Genomic DNA, 19794 nt, shown 5'->3' on the forward strand with positions numbered 1-19794 from the left:
CACTGAATAACTAGATCAACAACAACAACATCGACGCCTCTGATCTGTTTATCACACATCAGCTATCTACCCATGTTCTACCCAACATATTAGTAGATAAAAACATATATTTTTATACATAGTTTAAAACCTGTATAACATTCTCATTCAATACATATTCCAATCAACAGATGAGACACACACACATAACACGTATTTCATAGAAAATAAATCATATCAATGAGATAGAAGAAAGTGAATATACATTCACACATATATCAACAAAATATACACATAACACATATTTTGCATAAAATACTTCATAATTATGGGTTAGAAGAAAGTAACTACACACTCACCAGATCAGAAGATGATCGGACATCACTACGGCTCTAAGAGTAGATTTCTTCGGTGAAACTGGTTACACTTCACTCACTGGGCTTCTTACGGGTAGAGATTCAGAACGGAAACTCTTCTCTTCGCAGGATCTTCAAGCTTCGGGACTTGATTTGGGTCTCGGGATGATACTAGGGCTTAGGGGGTACTTCTTTGCACGTAAATCGAGTTAATATGAGTGAGAGGAGAGAATCTGAGCAGGCAAACTCGGCTAGCACTTCAAATCTATTTATAAGGAAAAAATTTCCTTTGCCATGTCGTGGTACGGTTTACCATGTCGTGGTGGCTGGGTCGTCACTGCATGCATCATTGTAAGTGGGTCTGACTGACTCCAGAGCTCCTGCCACGTCGTGGCACTTTTACCACGTCGTGGTGGCTGACAATTTTGGGGTTTCGTACCCCGAACTTCAGAAATTCATAACATTCACATACAAACTCTGTTTTCGACGTTCTTTATATCGACACGAAGGTGAGAGTATGCTCTATAACTCTCGTTTAGACTCCATTGGCTAATTTTTAATTTATTTTTTATATATTATAAATATATTACTTTTATATTATTTTTAGTAGGCCGGGTCAGGAAAACTCGGTTATAAATTCATGACTTCTTCATCTGACGTCCGTTTTTGCCTAACTTTTTATCGTTTCACTACTATTAACGAGATCTTCAATTCTCATTTGGATTGTTTCGGCTAAAAATCACTCGATCTCAAATCGAGGATTCGGACTGCATACTGGTAATTCGAAACTTTGGAAAAATCATAACTTCCTCATACGAAGTCAGATTTGGTCGTTCTTTTTATGAGCACTTTTGGTTTAATGGATTCTATGACTTTCTTTTAGATTACTAAGGCTAGATATCGCTCCGTATTAAATTTGTATTTTATTTCATTCCGTGTCGTGCCGGTTCTGTCGCGAAACTTCGACATGTCATAACTTCTTCGTTATAACTCGGGTTTTGGCATTATTTATATATTCGGAAACCTAGTTACGACCACAACCACATCCTTTATAGATATCGGGATAATCAAACAATTTATTTTGATGCTTATTTTTATCCTTAATTTATCTAAGTCACACGGTTAAGCACAAAACACATAATACTCAAATAATAGACTTCTATTATTTCAAAACGGGTTACAAAGGTTAACCTAGAGTATTATATCAAAATTAATGACAAGCCCAGAAACACAGGCGTTACAATTCTCTCCACCTTAGAATGATTCTGTCCCCGGAGTCACACATCAACAAATAAATGCGGGTAGCGACTCATCATGTCACTCTCCATCTCCCAGGTGAGATTTGGCCCATTTGTGTGTTTCCATCGGACAAGCACTAACTCAACCATCTTGCATCGCAACTGTTTAGTCTTTTTGTCAACGATTGCCTCTGGTTCTTCAATCAACCTTTTGTTCTCACCGATTCTCAACTCCGAAAGTGGAATCATGTCGGGAACTTCTCCCGTGAATTTCCTCAAGTAACACACATGAAAAGTGTTATGAATTCCATTCAGTTCTTCGGGTAATTCGAGCTTGTAAGCCTGGTTCCCAATATTTTGAAGAACTTTAAATGGTCCAAAAAACCTTGTACTTAACTTTCCACTTTTTCCAAATCTTATAAGTCCCTTCCACGGCGAGACTTTAAGCAAAACCGAATCTCCAACATCAAAAGTCATCGGTCTTCGCTTGTTGTTGTCATAGGTCTTTTGATGATCCTGAGCTACTAACATTCTCTCCCTAATTATTTCAACTTTTCAGTAGTTTGATGGACTATCTTTGGTCCCATAACTGCTTTTCCCCAACCTCAAGCCAACAAGACAGCTTACGACACTTATGTCCGTATAAAGCTTGATAAGGTGCCATCTTAATGCTTGAGTGGAAACTATTATTGTAGCAAAATTCTACCAAAGGTAAATGTTCATCCCAATTACCTTGGAATTCCAGGGTACATGCTATCAGCATATCTTCAAGTGTTTGTATTGTTCTTTCGCTCTGACCATCAGTCTGGTGAAACGCCTATCACAATCCGATAGAATCGTTAACGGAACACCGTGAAGCCTCACAATTTCCTTCACGTAAGAATTCATAAGCTTATCCATAGGCCATTTCTCCTTGGCTTCTATGAAATGCGCACTCTTAATGAATCGATCAACGACCACCCAAATCATGTCGTGACCATTCTTTGTTCTAGGTAGTTTAGTGACAAAATCCATAGCAATGTCTTCCCATTTACCCATGGGCACAGGTAAAGGTTCTAAACTACCATATGGTTTCTAATGTTGTGTCTTGACTCTCGTACAAGTCACACACTCAGCCACATACTTTGTAGTATCAAGCTTCATCGTCGGCCATCAGTAATAGGGTTTCAGGTCCCTATACATATTAGTGCTGTCAGGATGAATTGAGTACATGGTTTTGTGAACTTCTTCCATCAAAATTTCTCTGAATTCTCCTGTCTTAGGTATCCAAATCTGATCCTGGAACACCTTCAGTCCATGACTGTTTACACCGAATACCAATGTTTTGCCCAAACGTTCTTCTTTTCGGTCATTCTTCTCAGAAGCTTTCTTTATACTTTCCACTATTGTCGAGACAACTTCAATTCTCAACGCTCTTGGCCTCTTCCTTTCAAGATTGACTTTCCGACTGAGAGCATTAGCAACAACATTTGCTTTACCGGGGTGGTAAAGTATCTCACATTCGTAGTCCTTAAGTAACTCTAGCCAGCGTCGTTGCCTCATATTCAAGTCCTTTTGATTAAAAAGATACTGGAGACTCTTATGATCAGTGAAAATTTTGCACTTCGTGCCATAGAAGTAATGCCTCCATATTTTCAGAGCGAAAACTACCGCTGCCAACTCCAAATCATGAGTCAGGTAGTTCTTTTCATGCTCTTCCAGCTGTCGAGATGCATATACGATCACCTTATCTCTTTGGGTCAACACACAACCCAATCCAACACTAGACGCATCCCTATAAATAGCGAAGTCTTCAATTCCAGCAGGTAGAGAAAGTATCAGAACCTCGCATAGCTTCTTCTTTATCTTCTCGAATGCTTCTTTATGCTTATCACTCCAAGCATAAGTAGCTCCTTTGTGGGTCAAAGTTGTTAATGGAGTAGCAATCGAAGAAAAGCCTTGGATAAACCTTCGGTAATATCCAGCTAAACCCAAAAAGCTTCGGATCTCCGTGGGCTTTTCAGTTGTTCCCACTTAATTACAGCTTCAATCTTTGCTAGATCAACCATTATCCCTTCTTGGTTGACCATGTGACCTAAGAATTGGAGTTCTCGAATCCAGAAATCACATTTGGAGAACTTATCATACAACTTCTCCTTCTTCAAGACTTCTAGCACTTCTCGCAAGTGTCTGCCATGCTCCTCTTGGCTTTTCGAATAAAACAAACTGTCATCCATGAACACTATCACATATTTATCTAGGAACAGATTACAAACCCTATTCATTAAATTCATGAATGCTGCTGGAGCATTGGTTAGTCCAAATGACATAACCAAAAACTCGTAGTGTACATATTGTGTTCTGAATGCAGTCTTCTCTATATCCTGCTCTCTTACCTTCAGCTAATGATATCCTGACCTTAGGTCGATCTTTAAAAAATAACTTGAACCTTTTAGCTGATGGAACAGGTCATCAATCCTTGGCAATGGATATCTATTCTCTATTGTTGCCTTGTTCAACTCTCTGTAATCAATGCACATTCTCATCCTTCCATCTTTCTTCTTTACGAATAACACCGGTGCTCCCCAGGTTGATGATCGAGTTCTAATGAAACCTTTGTCCAATAACTCTTGAAGTTGCATCATCAGCTCCTTCACCTCCATCGGTGCTAATTAGTAATGTGCTTTTGCTATTGGCGTCGTCCATGGTAACAAGTCTATTCTAAACTCTACTTGTCTATCATGCGGGAATCCGGGAAGATCTTCGGGAAATACTTCTGGATAATCACACACGACAGGAATGCTCCGCGTCTCCTTCTTCTCCTTCTTAGCATCGATCACGAATGCTAGATACGATGTACATCCTTTGGCCAACACTTTCTGGCTTTCATCAATGAAATGATTCCGGAATTTACTCTATGTTTATCTCCATACACCATAAACGACTCTTTCCCAGGCGGGTTTACTTTGACTATCTTCTTCTTGCACAATATCTCGGTGTCATTGGCGCTAAGCCAATCCATTCCAAGCACGATGTCGAAATCGTTAAGTTCGATAGGCAATAATTTCTCGTGAAACTTGTTCCCATTCAAATCAATTAAGATGTTTTTCATACGATAGCTAACAGGTACAAACTTGCCACTAGCAACTTCGACTATTAAAGCATTATCTAGTCTATCGACAGGAAAAGCTAGTTTTCTACCAAATTCATGCGACATAAAGTAGTAGTTGACTCCAGAATCAAATTAAATTTGGGCATGCAATTCGGTAACGAGAAAGGTACCTGAAGCGACATCAGCTTCATCTTTAGCAGCTTCCAGTGTCATCTGGAAGGTTCTTGCCTTCAGCTTTGGTGGAATATTGGGTCTTGCTGCCTCCTTCTATTTCGGGCACTCCCTAGACATGTGTCCCTCCTCACCACAACCATAGCAAAATTTCTTGGTGGGAGTGAATTCATTGGCATAGTACCCTGGCTTTCCACATTTAAAACATGTGGCCACTACCACACATTTTCCATGATGCTTCTTCTTACACTTGTCGCACCATTTCGCTTCGCCTCCTCCTCCTCTCGAACTAGACTTCGAGAACTTGTTTTTCTTTTTAGACACTAAAGGTCCATTGAACTTCCTTTTCTCACCAACATCTATCCTTTCTAGACCCTTTTCCTTCTGCTGGGCCTCCACATTCTTAGATGCTCGAACAACTGTTTTCAGAGTGGTTGCCATCTTTACTGTCGGGCCAAAGTTAGCAGGCAGTTCATTAGCGAACCTCTCAATCTTGGAGAGTTCCGTTGGCACTAGGTATAGAAATAAATTCATTTTCTCATTGAATGTAGTAGCATAGTCATCTATGTTCATCCTCCCCTTCTTCAAGTTTTAGAACTCATTGTTCAGATCAATCAGATCTATCTCTGAACAGTACTGCACCCTTAGTTGTTCCAAGAACTCCTCCCATGACATTTTAAGGGCTTCTCCTCATGGCTTAGTAACTCAAGACTCCAGTCTTCAATTGTCTAACTTCAAATACAGTCTTCTGTTTGTTGCTACAGTCGCAACTTTAAAATACCATCTCCATTTTGGAGATCCAATCCATAATCTCAACAGGCTTTGGGCTCCCAGAAGACTTGGCGGCTTTGGGCTCCCAGAAGACTTGGCGGCTTGGGTCATTCCTTCGTTCTCCTTAAGTCCTAACTTGACTCATAATGTGACTATTGTTTCCTTCCTCCAATTGTTTGGGAGTCAGTTCGGGTTCCTCAATAGGTATGATTGGTTCGTCCCTATATTCATGTAACATCTGTCGCATTTCTTCCCTTTGTTCTTCTAACATAGCCCGAACCATGACTTGCACCCCAACGACTGTTATTGGTTATGGTGTTGCTGCTACAATAGGGATTTGCTCAATTACTCATGGCCGATTCCTGTTTTCATCCGCGTTTCCATCGCCACTCCTGGTTCTTACCCTTTTTTTATCTACACACCGAATAAGTTGAAATTAGATCCTCATCCATCATAGATAATTTAATCATCCTTATCACTCCGAAACGTTTACATGTTAGTTCTAATAACGTATACGTACGCTTAAAATCCTACCCATATAAGGTTTCCAGATCCAGTCTGTAACAGACCATAGATCTGAACAAATAATATCATATATAACAACATATAACATTTAGCACATAAAAGCATTTTAGGCAACTTCCTAAAATATACTAGTGCTCGTGTCTATAATATAACAAACACACATCTCACAATCTCCACTTAGCATTCTAAGTTTAAGTCAAGAAATCCTACAAATTCCTAGTTTGCTTAAACTAATGCTCTGATACCAACTGTGACATCCCCAAAATCACGGCCAGAAAAGACCGGTTTAATTTATGCTTTTAAAAAAATTTCAAAGTAATCCTTTCATTAAAAGAGTTGCGGAATTTGTTCCCGAAACGAAATATGATAAAAATAAGATTTACCAAAGCATTTCTTAAATAAATGTATTTTCATTGTATAATAAAACTTGGGATGTCATGTTCCGATAAACAAACCAAAAGCATAAACATTACATTACAGACCTTACAACAGTTATATAAAACAACCAGTCTATAATCCATAAATAACTTGACAAGTCATCCATCTTATGCCCTTGCGCTACTACCTATAATACAAATAAACTGGGTGGGTCACGCTTGGGAGCCTAGTGTAACAACGTAAATTTTAAAACAAAATTTTCATTTTTGTAAACATGAAAAACCATCATTTAATATTCCAAATTCAAACGTGAACAATGTTATCATAACAAAATACATCCCAATGATCATAAAATAGTTTCCCCGAAAATGTGTACGATCACGCCGGCGCCTTCACACGGTCCTCGCTATTACCTGAAACACATTACAGAACAACTGTAAGCATAAATGCTTAGTGAGTTCCCTAAAATACAACTTACGCACATACGCCTTTCCAGGCCCTGACCATCCGGTCCATGTGTCTCAGGGGACTTCCGTCCCGACTCGGTAAACCTTCCGGTCCTACCCACGTCAACCTTACGGTCCACATCACAACGCCTTCCGGCCCATAACATATTCGCCTTCCGGCCCATAACATAATGCCTTCCGGTCCATATCAAGCATATCGTACATGGCACATATAAGCGATTAACTTATCACATACAATGCATATATCTGATAACATATCCGACCTTCTGGTCACACAATAAAACCCTTCCGGGTACAGTATAGTGAGAAAACTCACCTCATGGAAAGTCTCAAATCTCGCGTACTCGCTATCTCCAAATCCCAACGACGACTCTACCTCGCCTAATCATAAAAATATCATTTTAATAATCAAAGACTTCCACAATTAAACTCTACCCCTTATCATCATTCCTTAGAGGGTAAAAGACCATTTTACCCTTCCTTGACCCAAAGTCTTCATTTTGACCAAAACCCTAAAAGTCAACCAAAAGTCAACCCTAAGAGTACACGGGGCGTACTGCTTGATGTACGCGGGGCGTACATCGCCAGCCCATGGATCGGGGTCTCCACCCAGTACGCTGCGTGTACTGGGAGTTACGCCCAGCGTAACCATCAGATTCCAACATACTTCATTTCTGGTCTTAATCGGTTAAGCCATTGCTCCAACTTATAGATCTGACTCTGTTTAGGCGTCTAAACCCATAATGTCGAGACCTTTAAGCCTTGGCATGGCTGTAAAGGCTCCAACACTTCTTATCATCATTCTAATCCAACTCAAGGACCTAGATCTCATGTATGGTGCAACATTCACGTCCAAGATATCATTTTTATGAGTCTACAACTCCAATAGGCCAGAAGTATGATGGATCCAAGCTTATGGAGACCATTTGCACAAAAAGTCTCCACATTTGGGACTAAAACCTTAGAAAATGGTACTTGAAGCATATAACATGAGCCAAGTGACAAGATCCGAACTTTTTACCTGATATTGAAGCTTCAACCCTTGCAAAGCTCAGATCTACACTTGAGCACCACTTCTAGCCTTCCAAATGAGCTCTTCTTCTCCTTTGCTACCTTGGAATGGCACCACAAAGCTTAGAATACTCACAAAATGGCCTAAGAACGAATGCACACACTCTTTAGGGTTTCTCTCTGAGCGATGGTGGCTGAGAAGTCCAGCCACACATTCCTTTTATATCCCTTGAAAGGAATTAGGGTTTTTAGGTCTGGACCGGTTACGCCCAACGTAACTGAGGGTGAACGCGTCCAAATGAGGTGCGCGAGTACACGCAACGTACACCTTGTACGCCCAGCGTACTCGCCTATCATGAAAACCCTAAAATGACAACAGAACCAAGATGCAAGGCCAAATAGAAGAATACCTGGATTTTGAGCTGTTACACCTGGTGAGCATATAGGGTTTTTAACCCGCAATAAATAATTATATTTAATTTCACCAACCAACAATAACCCGATTACCTATTCCCGTTATCCACACTTTACGTCCCTAAAAAACATCTTTCTCAAGGGACCTAATCTAGGATTTTCATCGGGACGAACATTACTGCAAAGGGGTTTCCTTAACGGTAGATGTCCTAAAGGCAACCATGAGGGGGATAGAGTACACCGGTGAACACATCATTCATAATACCTACAGGTTATGAACCTGCTAGCATTCCACAGGACTGTCTAGAAAGAGTCTGTGGTCGTTATCCATACTCCGCTGAATAACTAGATCAACAACAACAACATCGAGGCCTCTCATCTGTTTATCACACATCAACTATCTACCCATGTTCTACCCAACATATTAGTAGATAAAAACATATATTTTTATACATATTTTAAAACCTGTATAACATTCTCATTCAATACATATTCCAATCAACAGATGAGACACATATGAGATAGAAGAAAGTGAATATACATTCACACATATATCAACAAAATATACACATAACACATATTTTGCATAAAATACTTCATAATTATGCGTTAGAAGAAAGTAACTACACACTCACCTGATCAGAAGATGATCGGACAACACTACGGCTCTAAGAGTAGTATTCTTCGTTGAAATTGGGTTCATTTCACTCACCAGGCTTCTTACGGGCAGAGCTTCGACATAGAAACTCTTTTCTTCGTGGGATCTTTGAGCTTGGGGACTTGCTTCGGGTCTCGGGATGATACTAGGGCTTCGGGGGTATTTTTTTGCATGTAAATCGAGGTAATATGAGTGAGAGGAGAGAATTTGAGCAAACAAAACTCAGCTGGCCCTTCAAATCTATTTATAGGGAAAATTTTGTATTTTCCTCGTCGTGGTACGGTTTACCCCATCGTGGTGGCTGGGTCGTCACTGCATGCGTCATTTCAAGTGGGTCTGACAGACTCCAGAGCTCCTGCCACGTCGTGGTGGCTGACAGTTTCGGGGTTTCGCGCCCCGAACTTCATAAATTCATAACTTTTGCATACGAACTCCTTTTTTGACATTCTTTATATCAACGCGAAGGTGAGAATACGCTCTACAACTCTCGTTTAGACTCCGTAGGCCAATTTTGAATTTATTTTTAATATATTATAAATATATTACTCTTATATTATTTTTAGTAGGCCGGGTCAGGAAAAACTCAGTTATAAATTCATACCTTCTTCATCTGATGTCTGTTTTCGCCTATCTTTTTATTATTTCACTAATATTAATGAGATCTTCGATTCTCGTTTAGATTGTTTCGGCTAAAAATCACTCGATCTCAAGTCGATGATTCGGGCTGCATACTACTAAGTCGAAACTTCAGAAAAATCATAACTTCCTCATACGAAGTCAGGTTTGGGTGTTCTTTTTATGAGCGCTCTCGGTTTAAAGTATTCTACGAATTTCATCTAGATTACTAAGCGTGGATATCACTCCGTTTTAAATTTGTATTTTACTTCATTCCGTGTCATGCAGGTTCTGTCGTGAAACTTCGACAGGTCATAACTTCTTCGTTATATCTCGGATTTCGGCATTCTTTATATATTTGGAAACCTAGTCACAACCACTACCACATCCTTCATATATATCGAGATTATATAACATTTTATTTTGACACTTATTTTTATCCTTAATTTATTTAAGTCACACAGTTAAGCAAAAAACACAAAATACTCAAATAATACACTTCTATTATTTCAAAACGAGTTACAAAGGTTAACCTAGACTATTATATCAACATGAATTACAAGCCCATAAACACAGGCAAGAGCATGCAAAGAAACATCCCTCAACGTCAGATAGCCACCTCATGGCTATGATCGCATCTTGAACTTCGTCAAACAACGGGGGCTTCGTATTTTCGATGTCCCAATACTGGATAGCCCTCCTAGAACCAAGCCCCGCAACACCAAGGGTTGTAGTGGTTGCAACAGTAGTAGTCTTAGACAATACAACGTATCTGTCATCAAGGTACTCCATCATTGCGGTCTTACTAGACCCAAAGACTCTGGTATCTAACCCCAGATGATAGAAACGACCTCCTCCAAAATGATCTCCCTCTCGATCCCCTGTCAAAGGTAGCCTATCCTAGCCACCCGCTCCTGATCCTGATCCGATCCTGTCTCAAATGACCTCGTAACCGTCATACTAAAAATAAATAAGGGATATATCAGATAAATGCACATAATACCATAGGGACCAATTCGCAATAAACCATAGGGGTTTTGACTTCCCTGCTATGCGTACGGGTCCTGTGCTTCTAGTAGTACATGCCCATACTACCTTCCATACCTACCCGTATTTGTCTAAGAGGATCATCACAACAGTCCTAAAAATACTCACTAGAATACGCATACACCCTATTCTCACTTCCTAGAGGAAGGCTAAACATTATGCAACTGGTCGGCTGACCCCACACAACTCATCAATGGAAGTTCCACCAACCCTGCAGCACTCGTGTATGCTAATCATACATAACACTGATCTTGATCCGATCATGTCTCAAATCACCTCGTAACTGCCATACTGAAAATAAACAAGGGATATATCAAATAAATGCACATAATACCATCAGGACCAATTCACAATAAAACCCTAGGGGTTGTGATTTTCCTGCTACGCGTACGGGTCCTGTGCTTCTGGTAGAATAGTCCCATACTACCTTCCACACCTACCCGTATTTATCTCTGAAGATCATCACAACATTCCTAAAAATACTCACTAGGATAAGAATACACCCTATTCTCACTTCCTAGAGGAAGTCTAAACATTACACAACTGGCCGGCTGACCCCACACAACTCATCCATGAAATTTCCACCAACCCTGCAAAACTTGTGTACGCTAATAATATATAACACTGGATCCTATAGACAATTGAATACTTGATTCTATCCTAATCCTACAACCAAACATGCAACCGGAAATAAGGCTAAACCAATCATTTCCAGGCTATAATATCTTAGTTATATATAATTTTCATGCGTACACTAAGCAACTATAGTAATGATGTCAATTTCATATATGGAAAACCCAAGGCTATCAGGAATCATATAATCAGGCAATTATATCATGCGATTCCTGAAGATCCCAAGCCTATCACTCGCATGCTATTCTAACATGTCACGATATCAAATAAAGTGTAGTAATTTGGAGACTACTTACTAGCTCCGGATGATCCACATCACATTCTCTCTTGATTATTCTGAAAACAATTTCAAAAATCATTTTTTTTAATTTTTTTTATATTTCCTTAGTATGAGATTGGATTCACATGGGTGCTCCTCCAATTCACTCAAACCAAGGCTCTAATACCAACTTGTAACATCCTAAAAATCACAACTTAAAATTCTAAAAAACAACCCATAATTAATTTTTTTCACAAAACCAATGTTTTTAAATTGTTTATCGGATATCAGAGAATCCAAAAATCATAATGTCATCAAACATGAGGATGTATATGGTCATGCCTTCAACTTCCTGCGGTCATCAGAAGTACTTGAGACCATAAACTAAGACCGTAAGCCAAAGCTTAGTGAGTTTCCCCCAAAGTACCCACACATAAACTGATAAGATTTACAACAACATGTCGGGTCTAATCAACCATTGGGTTGGAATACTCCAGGCTTAGTCAACCTTCTGGTCCAGTCATCGTCGGGATTGTATACCCCATGTTAGAATGCCAATTTACAATGGGCCCAGTCATCCCCGGGATGAAATACCCTCGGGACTAATCAACTACTGGGTTGGAATGCCCCCAGACTATAGGCAAAAGCACACAAAGCAGTAAAGCCTTAACCACAACTCAAAATATGTCGACATATATGTAAATATAAGTATATAATCAGACAACAAACAAACACGTCGATCTACAGATCACTATCGCATAGTAACACCGTAGAAACTAGGATACAGATCTAACATATCACTATAGCATAACAACATATGGTAAAACAAGATATCAATCCAATGGGCCAGCCTTGGTGCCTTCGACCCATAAATACGGTGAGGAATACTCGCCTCTCAGTGTGAGCAAGATCGATGAACAAAACACCACTCTGAATACAGCTCAACAAAATGTACTCATCAAATAATGACCAGTCTCAAATACAGCTCAAAACACCCAAAATACCCCTACGTTAAACTTTGTCAAATGCTGGTCAAGGTCAAAGTCAAATCGAACCCAAAAGCCTCACAACCAGGGGTCACGTCGTGGCCCCTCTATTGCTTACTGATGGATTTTGAGCATTCTAACACTCCTAAGGTGTGGATGCAATCCTAGAAACGTTGGATCTATGTTTTCTCAATTATACACACGAACTTTCTTTTTTCCAAGGTTTCATCCTAACTAGCATATGATTAGGGTATATGTAATATAAAACTAGTAGAATGACATACCTTTCTTGTAGCTTGGATTCCTTAATATTTTGTGAGCCTAGCACTCTAAATGTGATGCCTCATATTCTTCACACAACACCACCAACAATTGGAATAACTTGAGAGAAGATTACTATGCACCAAAATTGGGTAGCCCTCACTAGTATCTCTTAAGTGCCGATTTTACAAGTATGAGGCTTCTTTATATACTGTGCATATTAGGGTTACATCATGTAACTCATGCCTTTCCACATTCCTCACGCTCCATGGGTTTTAGCCTCCATGGAGTATCCATGGGTAACTACATTAGTTTAGCCCATCATGAAGAACTATGGATCATAAGCCCACTATATAAGAATGAATGATTTACCTAATCAATTCCCATATATTTAATTAGTCTCGTTTGATCACAAAATTAATTCCAAACTAATTCTTGATCAATACAAATTAAATAATTCATATTAATATACTGGAACTTATAATATATTAATAAACCATAAATATCCTTTTCTCACAAAAGTCTATCCAAACTGTTTTGATGCCATGCAACCCAAATGGACCATGCCAAATCGGTTCAAGTACATACCAAATATAGTTATGGACTTAGACACCTTATCCAACAGCCTCGCACTTGGATAAGTCTAATAACTATAGCTGCAAGTACGACTTCAGGATCCGACGAGCAATCATAGCTCTTAAAAGTCTCGTGGAACTAAGTTGTGCCATGTTAGAAAGTGATTATATAATCCTCTGTTCAAGATATTAGCCGGACAAATACATGGAACAACGTCTTACTTATTGTCCAATAGTTCATTTCCCGATTTCCGATTTGTTTGACATAGAACTTCATCGAACACATCAATTAAGTTCTGACTGGGCCAGACACATAAGTCAAAACAAAATCATCGAGGGGCCTAATATATCGCTTTTAATCCTCCAAGGACTAAAAGGAATAGATAAACTTTGACTCATATGCTTGTACTAACTAATCATCAAATTGTACACAACAACACATTTTATAACATCAAGTTACTGATGTGTTTTCATACTATCAATGTACAACCAACTCATAGTTAATCACTCATATCTCTTGGTTTGAAGACTTATATGATATTACCGTCTCACGATCACTCGAGATAAATTCCATGAAGTGATACAAGTGAGTGTGGGTTGAATCCAATACTCAGAACATATGAGCACTCATTAATGTTACAACAACAATTGCTATGTCTAATACAATTCATACAAATCTACAAACCCAATTCATGACAGTATTATTTCAATACCTACTTCTAAATTGTGATTGACTGTGGATAGTTTGAATAATATAATTATTCTGGAAGTCAAAACATGCAAACTGAAACAATAGTAAATGATTGACACAAGACAGTACCATACTAGTACATAAAAACACCTTTTCTTTAAACATCAAATGTCAATTACATTTCAACTATTACATGTTCCGAAAGCTATCTAATTACTAAAACTAATATCATCCTTCAGCCCAATGTGCCTCGTATGCTGTAAATGCTTAACCCTACATAGTCCCTTCGTGATGGGATCTGATGGGTTCTCATCCGATGATACCCTCTTTTCCATGATGAGTCCTTTTTCTTTTCGATGTATAATGAAGCGATATTTTCTTTCGATGTGCGTGGATCTGCCGTGATCCCTTAGTTACTTGGCTATGGCAACTGCGCTCTCGTTATCACAAAAAATCTCCATAGGCTCCTTTATAGATGGTACTACTCCAAGGTATCCAATAAAGTTCTTCAACCATATTGCCTTCTTTGTCGCCTCGCTTGCTGCTATATACTATGATTCGCAAGTTGAATCAGCTACAGTCTCCTACTTGGAAGTTTTCCAAGTAATTGCTCTCCATTTAAGGTAAAGACTCAGCCTGACTGAGAGCAGAAATTATCCATGTCTGTCTGAAAGCTGGCATCAATATACCCTACTACTCTCAAGTCATCACTCCCACCAAGGGTAAGGACCCAGTCCTTAGTCCTACGCAGGTACTTGAGAATGTTCTTCACCACAGTCCAGTGAGCCTTGCCAGAGTTCCCTTGATATCTGTTGACCATGCTCAAAGAAAAGGCAACGTCAGGATGAGTGCACATCATTACGTAGTTGATCGAGCCTACAGCAGAAGCATATGGTATGACTCATCTTAGCTATCTCAGCCTTTGTACTCGGGCCTTGAGTCTTACTTAGTTTGGCATTACTATGGATCTGTAAGTCACTTTCTTGGAATCCTATAGGTTGAATCTTTTCAACACCTTATCTAAGTAGGTACTTCGACTAAGCCTAATTATTATATTACTCATGTCTCTTAATATCCTTATCCCTAGGATATAGGCAGCTTCTCCAAGGTCCTTCATAGCACAACACTTTCCAAGCCATGACTTAACGTCCTGCATGGTTGGGATGTCATTTCCTATGAGTAGTATGTTATCCACATACAATACCAAAAAGGTAACTATACTCCCACTAGACTTAACATATACACATGACTCATCCTCGCTCCTTGAAAAGCCAAACTCTTTGACTTTCTCATCGAAACAAAGATTCCATCTGCGAGATGCTTGTTTTAATCTATAGATGGATTTCTCAAGCTTACACACTCTATTAGGGTACTTTGCATCAACAAAACCCTCTCACTGACTCATGTAAACATCCTTAGGCAACTTTCCATTAAGGAAAACGGTTTTGACATCCATTTGCCATATTTCATAATCATGAAATGCAACAATGGCTAGTATAATGCTAATAGAATTAATCTTCGCTACTGGTGAGAAGGTCTCATCATAGTCGACCCCTGGAGTTTGAGTAAATCCCTTCGCAACCAGTTGCACCTTATAAGTGTGTACCTTCCCATCCATGTTGGTCTTCCTCTTGAAGATCCATTTGCACCCGATTGTCTTACGACCCAGTACATTGTCGACCAAGTTCCAAACTTGATTGTCATACATGGACTGAATCTCGCTGTCCATAGCCTCTTTCTGTTTGGTAGACTTAGGGCCTGCCATGGCTTCCTTAAGGTTGTTAGGTTCATCCACATTTACCAGTGTACTATCATTGATAAATGCATCACCTTTTGTAGTAATATGAAAACCATAATAAAAATTAGGTGTGCTCCTAACTCTTGTGGAATGCCTCAAAGGTACGGACTAATCAATCGACTCAATAGGAGTTTCCTCCTCAGGTTGATTGCTAGTGTTTGAGGTTCCTTCACCTCTTGACTCTTGAAGTTCTTCAAGATCAATTTGTGTCTCACTGTTTCCTTGGCTTATGAATTCTCTCTCACGAAAGACTCCTCTCCTCGCCACGAAGACAACATTGTTATGAGTCTCACGCCTCACAAAATCCTCGCAACCCCAAATCTTGATGTGGTCTAAATTGGAACTTTCCCACTCCACATCTTATGAGGTGTTTTGGCAACCTTCTTGGTAGGGACTATATAAAGTATATGGGCGGCAGTATCTAAGGCATAACCCTAGAATGAGGTTGGTAATGAAGCTGAACTTATCATGGAATGAACCATGTCTAACAAGGTTTGATTGCGCTTCTCAGCCACACCATTCAACTGTGGTGTCCTAGGAGGTTTCAATTATGAAACAATTCCACATTCCTTAAGATAGTCAAGGAACTCAATACTAAGATACTCATCACCTCGATCAGCTCGGAGCATCTTTATCTTCTTACTAAACAGATTCTCCACTTCTCGTTTAGAATCTTTGAATCTTTCAAAGGATTCCAACTTATGCTTGATTAATGTAACACCTACGGATTCGGGATAGTCAATTAAGAGACAATAAGTGTAAAAAATAACTTTTTTTTATATACGATTATGTAGAATAAATAATCTTGACCAAGTTATAGTATATGTTACAAGGGTTCCGTACATATAAAGAACGCTGAAATCCGAGTTATAACAAAGAAGTTATGACCTGTGAAAGTTTTACGGCAAAACCGACACAACACCCAGAATCGTAAAAAGTGAATTTACGATAAAATACTTTCTAGCCTTAGCGATATAAACAAAAGTATTAGTATATGTTAAACTGAGGGTGTGCGTGCATAAAAAAACATCCAAATCTGACTTTGTATGAGGAAGTTACGATTTTTCTAAGATTTAGCATAACAGTGCACAACCCGAAAATTCGAATTTTAGATCGGCCGAGTTTTAGCCAAAATAATCTAAAAGGGAAATGAATATATCGTTAATAGGAGTAAAATGATAAAAGTACGAAAAAAAACGGAGCTCGTATGCGAAAGATATGGACGAAGGTTAGTCTCTACTCTTCAAGTGCGACGAATTTGATACAGTTTTGTAAATCTGAGACGTAGTGAGAACTAGCCGACGGGATCTAAATGAAAGTTTTAGTACTTGTAAATACCAAGGCATGGATATAAAGAATGTCGATAATAGAGCTCGTATGTTAAAGATAGTATGAAACTTAGTCTCTACTCTTCAAGCGAGAATAATTCGAATACAATTTTGTAAATCAGAGATAGAATGAGAATTAGCCGATGGGGTCTAAATGAAATTTACAGTACTCATAAATACCAATGTGTGGATATAAATAACGTAGAAAACGGAGTTCGTATGCGGAAGATACTGATGAAAGTTAGGGCCAAGTCTACAATAAAACCCCTATAAATAAGAGATGAACTCTTCATATTTTCTTCACACCATAAGCCTTTCTTTCTCTATCTAACTTCACTCTAGACTACCTAACCCCCCTAAATCCTAGGAAAGTTGCCTAGCGCTAGAAGAAAACCCCGGAGCGCACGAAGGCTCCGAGAAAAAGAGCTTTTTGGCTTAGAAGCTCTGCTCCAGCGGAGCCCGATTTTTAATAAAACCTGTTGTAAGTGAAATAAGCCTACCGTACTTTAAATATAGCTTATATTTAAATATAATATCATTATTATTAACCTATAGATAAGATTTGTCAGCGAATCAAAGTCGTTATACTAATTGATCTACTTACGAAGATGATGTCTAGGCTGTGATTTAGTGAGGTGTGTAAAGTGGGATTTCCAAATAGTATACTTCGCATACCAAAAGGATCATACCTCCAATATGAGCCTACCTGGTTGTTCCTTACTTGATAGATAATGAAACTAGACTTTGAGTTAATGATGAATCCAGACTAATAATTAGTCTCAATAAAGATTAGACTAAAACTTAGCGATAATAATGGTAGGTTTCGTCGAAGGAAAATAGAATCGTTAAAAGCTAAGCGCTGCCCGAGTTTGGAATCATCACTTTAACAAGTAAGTGTATAGTTACTTTCATCTTACACATAGATATGAAGTATTTTATATAAATTACGTGCTAAGTGTGCATATTGTCGAAATACTTGTTGTCTATGTTGGATGAACAATTTTTTACATGTTTTGAATGATTTAAACCGTATGTGTATTTTATATCTACAAAGTATGTTGGGTAAAACATGGGTAGATGAAATATGACTTGGATGATGAGATGAGAGGTGATATAGACCATGACATAAGGATGAGAGGTGAACAATGAGAGAAGCCTTTTACCCAAGCGTTATCCTCGTCATCTAGCAGAGTATGGATGACAACCACGGTCTATTCTAGACAATCCAGTGGAATACTAGTAGGCTCGTAACCTGTAGGTGTTGTCAACGATGTGTTCACCCGGTGTACTCTAAAAACCCATTGACATGTGTTGCGAGTGGACTCTCGAAAATAGTATTCTCAATAAATGAGGTAAACCCTGGCGACTATGCAGACTTAGTTCCTAAACCTTGGTGACTATGTAGACTTAGTGCCTAAACCCTTGCAACTATGCAGACTTAGTGCCTAAACCCTGGTGACTATGGACTTAGTGCCCGTTGTATAAACCCTGGCGAGTATGCAAAGTTAGTGCCTAAACCTTGGTAACTATGGACTTAGTTCCTGTTGGATAAATCGTGGCAAGGATGGACTTCGTGCTGATTCTTTAGGATAATCCTTAGGTAAGAATGAAAGAGGAATAGGTGATTCTTAGGGTAAATACTTAAGAGTAAAGAAGATAATAGGGATGGGTAATTGGGTTAATTGTTTGATGATTAAACTTAATAATTATATTATTGTAGGTTGAAAACCCTATGTACTCACCAGGTTTCCCAACCTGACTCACTCAGTTTATTTATATCATAGGTGTTGATATGAGGTCACATTACACTAAGAGATTAAGGAGATATAAATCATTAGTGATAATGAATGTAAGTTTTGTTTATGCTTATGTTTCTGTGTTGACGATGACATCCCAAATGTTTTAAAATGAATAAAAATATTTTACTTCGGAAATGCTTTGATAACATATTTATCATGTTTTATTGGGAAAAAAAATTGCAACATTTTTAATAAAAGAGGTACTTTGGTTTTTATAAAGCATAAATAAAATCAGTCTTTTTTGGCCCTGAAAATGGGGATGTCACAATTAAGTAGACATAACAATATCTACTATAATCATCAGTAAAAGCCACATAGAAGCAGTTAGGATCCCTTGTGGTGATTCTGAAGGGCCCACACACATCGGTGTGTATGAAATCCATCAAACCTTCACCCCTAACACAAGTATCAGTGAAGGGTGACTTGTTCATTTTTCCAAGTAAACAAGATTCGCAACTATCATCTGACTTTAACTCAAATGACTCCAACACTCCAGCCTTTTGGAGTTGGCCTATATGCTTCTTGTTAACATGTACAAGATGAAAATGCCACAAGGATGTCGGATGCCTTATCCAAACTCGTGTAAGAATCAATATGTAATACATTATTTCCTAAGTTGTCTACAACCAACACAATTTCATATACACCATCACAAGGTAATGCTTTAAAATAAAAAAACACCATTATAAAAAGCATTAATAGCACCACATTCGTTGTCAAATGAAAAAGTAAATCCTTGTTTG

Source organism: Lactuca saligna, chromosome 7 (assembly GCF_052625555.1).
Source record: "Lactuca saligna cultivar CGN05327 chromosome 7, ASM5262555v1, whole genome shotgun sequence".
NCBI lineage: Eukaryota > Viridiplantae > Streptophyta > Magnoliopsida > Asterales > Asteraceae > Lactuca > Lactuca saligna.